This window comes from Triticum aestivum, chromosome 7A, assembly GCF_018294505.1.
Source record: "Triticum aestivum cultivar Chinese Spring chromosome 7A, IWGSC CS RefSeq v2.1, whole genome shotgun sequence".
NCBI lineage: Eukaryota > Viridiplantae > Streptophyta > Magnoliopsida > Poales > Poaceae > Triticum > Triticum aestivum.
Window position 1 is genome coordinate 683,236,126 of NC_057812.1, and position 5,058 is coordinate 683,241,183.

The 5,058-nt window shown below is 38.7% G+C and overlaps 1 long non-coding RNA gene across 2 annotated transcripts; it reads left to right on the forward strand.

The window, feature by feature from the left end:
- Positions 1-1,419: 1,419 nt before the first annotated feature.
- On the forward strand, positions 1,420-4,602 carry LOC123154730 (uncharacterized). 2 transcript variants are annotated; one of them, XR_006477021.1, is made up of 4 exons: positions 1,420-1,632; positions 1,724-1,854; positions 2,069-2,418; positions 2,513-4,602. It is a non-coding gene; the product is annotated as an uncharacterized lncRNA (long non-coding RNA). The 2 variants fall into 2 exon arrangements; XR_006477020.1 differs by having other exon boundaries at positions 2,069-4,602.
- The last annotated feature ends 456 nt before the right edge of the window (positions 4,603-5,058 follow it).

Here is a 5,058-nt window from a genome sequence, read left to right on the forward strand (position 1 = left end):
GCATTAACTCTCACGTTGTTTCTTATTTTTTGACATAAATAGAGGAATCAACCAAGAAGAGATGTGGGGCTTGTATGCTCTTAATGACTTGAGACTATCAAACATGACATGCAGTAGTCAGTTCATTGCACAAGAACAAATACAACCCACGTCAGCACACATACATCTTATATAGCATCACATCCAATGGCTATAAAAGATGAATGAGACCAAATTATATCTCATCTAGATGAGTTCTAGCAAAACTGTATTAATAATACTTAGTACTCATGCGCCATGTATCATATATTAGTATCATGTAGTACTTTATTTATTGCCATGTATGACACATAATACTCAACTCTCTTTATCTTTCTTCATTTAATTCTATGACACCTCATCATAATTGCTAAGGCTAGTACCATTACAACCAGCCTTAGCAAATACTAAACATTAAGTTATCTCGTTTTCCTCTCCACCTTGGTCACCTAGACAGAGGGAGTATACTGCGTGGGCTTTTCCTGCGCGGTAGGCGGGGCAGTTCCGCCTAGTCGGTTCGACAGAGATGCGAGAAGACGAGGGAGTAGGCTACTACAAACGTAGGGCTGTGTGATTTGACAGCGAGTTACTGCTGGATAGGTGGGGCCCCGTGATTTGACTTGCCATTATCATTTTAACTGCGGCGCTACGACCTGCGTGAGTCTCCCGATTCCTGACCACCTCCATACAGGTGCCTCTCCCAATGCTCCACCATGTAGTAGAGGCTGGCTCTTGCATGAGAGCCCACTTCTCCACTTTTTCCTTGCCTCTCTTTCCTCCACATATGCAAAAATGCCATGTAAAGCGCACTATTGTACTTACTTGCTCCTACATGTGCTTAAGCTTGCCACATAGGCATTAAGTCTGATGTGGCAAGTTAATCAAGAAGAGAGAGACTAGTTTGGTGACCCACGGAAGAAACGGTGCTAAGCGCGTGTACCTAGGTGAAAAGACAATTTTGAGTCTATAGCTAATTAAATGAAGCAAACTTAGCAACACCATTTCATTGGAAGAGGTCACTCCATGGCAAATGCAATCTATACCTATACTAATTAGCGACTCCCAATAAATTCTCACGTTAATTAGAAATTAGCAGCCATTTATCTGGTGGGACCGAATTATTACGGTTCAGATCTACTCATATGTTATGGACGAAAAAAAGTTGTATTCCAATTGTTTTTCTCAATTGGGCCAATAATATTAACCGCTCAGAAGGCCTGACAGCAGTTCTCATTGTCTAATAACGAAATCTCAATCTTCTCCAATACAACGCCATTATCTCTTCCATTTTTTACCCCTCAAAAAAAATCTTCTATTTTTTTAGAGATCTCTTCATCTAATTAGCTATACACGTACTAAATGTGAAAAAAAGAAAACTATGCACGTACAGCATGGGAGGATATTGTTTAAAAATACACGGGAGGATATCTTGCCCTGCACGATCTCTTCCTCCTCTCCCCTCCACGATCTCTTCCTCCTCTCCATTATCTCTCTTCCAGTTTGTCAAAAAAATATCTCTCCCAATTGAAACACAAATCCATCCAGATCTCTTCCTCTTGATTATCTCTCTCCTCCCCAATGAAAAACAAATCGATCTTCTCTCTCAAACAGAAGGTGTGGATTTCGTATGCTCAAGGAGTTTTTGACATCAAAATAGTTTTCCTCATCTGTATTAGATTCGTATTTTCACATGAGTTTGTTGCAGGTTTACGATTGCATCGACCATCACTTTTCCTTTGGATTCCGATTCAAGTTTTTTTCTATTGTGCCTTCTCAAAGTTTTGTACTCTCCACGGGTTGGATCCTAGATTTTCTCAAGTTCGTCATGGAGATCAGGTGAGAGCACACCAACTGTACCCATAATCCACGATCTGTTCCTCTCGATTATCCCCACCCCCCTCCCCCTCCCATGGAAAACAAAAGGATCATCTCTCTCAAACAGAAGTCATGGATTCCGAGTACTCAAGGAGCTTTTTTGCATCACAATTGTTTTACTCACCTTTACCAGAATCGTATTTTCACACTGCTTATTCCGATTTTTTTCTTTCAGGTGTACAATTGAATCAACTGTGGCTTTCCCTTTGGATTTGGATTCAATTTTTTGTCTACCGTGTCCTCTGATAGTTTTGTGCTCTCTACGGATTGGATCACTTTTCTTCTCGCAGACAATTTTGCGATGACTCATGGAGATCAGTTTGAAGCGCACCAACTATCCCCATGTGCTCAAGATTCTGCCACCCTGTGCCAAGGTTGTCTCTGGTCTGTTGATATGGTTGTTCGGTTGGTTAGATCATACATGTTGCTTACATAGTGCAGATTCAATGACTGATGATAAGGTTTAATCTATTTTTTCAAATTAAAGCCATGGATTTGCCAGCAGCTTCCCTTGAGACTAATCAAGTACTGCCACTCTTAAGAATTTTACGATGTTTTATCTGTTTTAACCAAGTACTAATTTTTTATATTCAGGTTATGATTTCTTTCTTTTTTGCAGTATATGGTTTAAAACATTGGTGCGTGATATGGCAATGCAATTAGCCTCAATGGAGAAGCATTCCCCTAGAAAGTGAAGTTCAGAATAGTTAGGCTACTGAGAGAAATCCCTTGAAACAGAAGGACGGACTAATTCGGCTATGGGATGTCATTAACGTCGATAGCAACGATCTTATTAGACTTGACATTAAACTAGATGAAGTGGTCAGCCTATTGGTAAAATTATATGATTTGCCAACAGAAACATGGTATTATGAGTTATGTTAATTAATATGGTCAGCCTATTGGTAAAATTATATGATTTGCCAACAGAAACATGGTATTATGAGTTATGGTAATTATTATAAATATAGAGGCATCTTCTGTCTGCATTATTTGACACTATGTTGGCTTAGCTGTGTGTGATCTCTACGATTTTACAAATCCGTGAAAGTATCAGTCAATCCAAAATTTGCTTGACCGCCATTGCAGCTGGCCACCGTGGTGATACCGGATTCATCACGTTACTGCTTCTTGGGAGGAACGCCGTCGCTGCACGGCATGTCGACATGCAACGCCAATGCGAAGGCATGTTCACTCGCTACCTTATTAGTTATTGTAAATATAGAGGCATCTTCTCTCTGCATTATTTGACACTATGTTGGCTTAGCTGCGTGTGTATCTCTGCAATGTTATTAATCTGTGCACGTATCAGTCAATCCAAAATTTGCTTGAGCGCCATTGCAGCTGCTCACCGTCGTTATGGAAGATTCATCACGTTACTGCTTCTTGGGTGCAACACCGTCGCTGCACCGCCGGTCGACATGCAATGCCAATGCAAAGGCATCTGCATTTGCTACCTTATTCCCATGCTTCCTGTCGCAGGCGCAGTCAGCTCGCGAAGTTCTCGATGTAGGCATACATGTGATGGCTTTCTCGAGCAGCACATACATATATGGTTTCCATGTCAGAGTTTGTTGTTTTCATTCTTCAGTCTTCCTTTTGATGTTTTCGCATTGTACTGATTTTCAGTTTATTCGATACAAATTTAATTTTCTGCTTCTTGGGTGGAACACGGTCGCTGCACCGCCGGTCGACATGCAATGCCAATGCAAAGGCACGTGCACTCGCTACCTTATTCCCATGCTTCCTGTCGCAGGTGCAGTCAGCTCATGAAGGTCTCGATATAGGCATACATGTGATGGCTTTCCACAGCAGCACGTACATATATGGTTTCCATGTCAGTCTGTTGTTTGATTCTTCTGTTTTTCTTTCGATGATTTCCCATTGTACTGATTTTGAGTTTATTTGATAGAAATTATATTTTTAATTTAGGGGAAAAGAATATTTGGTTTGCTTTGTGTGTAAGTCAATTTAATTCGTTGGAGTATGTCTTCAACCTTGATCGTTTTGTCATGTTCTACGTATATGTGGATTTTGTTTCTCACATTCAATGTTGTGCCTGAACCTTCCATAATTTGGTTTTTCTTTAAGGATCCAAATAGATTCATTTTTCCTTTCACTTTCTAACCATCAGTATGCGGTAGAATTTTTGTCTCCAGGGTTATTATAGTTGAAGTTATGTATGTTCTCCATGTTTCCACTTATTTCTCTGAAAGACGACGAGTTGTTTGGCGATGCCATTAATAGCTGTGTATGGTTGTCTCCAGGATACAGAAATTATTTCCGCAAGCTAGCATCATTGTTGGACACGGGTTATTGTCTGCATCTACTCATGTTTGAGGCAAAAAATTTGATAGTTAACTGATTTTTCATATAAAGTTCCCACACACATAATGGAGAACAAGAAAGCCATTAAATTAAATATCTAGAAAGTTTAAGTTTAAGTTTAAATACAGTAGTAGTATTTTGGTAAATATCATATATTGATTCAAAATTCAGTTTGGTCACGGTACATACCAAATTATTTCAAGTTGGTTTCAGTATATGCCCCATTAACCAAATTGACCTGAATTCAAGAAAGTGACGGCCACATTTTACTTTTGTTCGTATATTAAAATATATTTTGTCATTTTAATTTTTGGAAGTGACTAATATAATCGAAGTGGTCATGTTCGGAGAGCAATACAGGACCAAAGGGATGCACAAAAGTGCAACAATCAAAGCATGTACAGAAGGTGGATGACATGACTATTTCCACTATGCATGACTTCATAATTTCCGCTATATGCGTTCAAGATTAAGCTTTGTATTTTCTCTTGAGAAAGAAGGAACAAGAAAAGTGGCTAATATAAAACAGTGGTCTCTAATGTCTGTGTTGATATATATTCTATGTCAAATTGTTTTTGTCATTATTTATTCTGGGAAGCTCTCTCATTGTATATATTATAATAAATTGCCTAATTTCTATAGAGACCTGCAGAATAGGTGATAGGTGAGCGGAGAAATAAGAACAACAATATTTTCAATATTGTGAAGGCATTATATACCATCATCAGAAGTCATATGTAGTTTGTTTTCTTTATCTAAAGAGAGAAAAGATAAGTATATGCTTCATTTCATATTCTATTATTATACATTTTTTCTTTTAATAATTATGGAAAGACA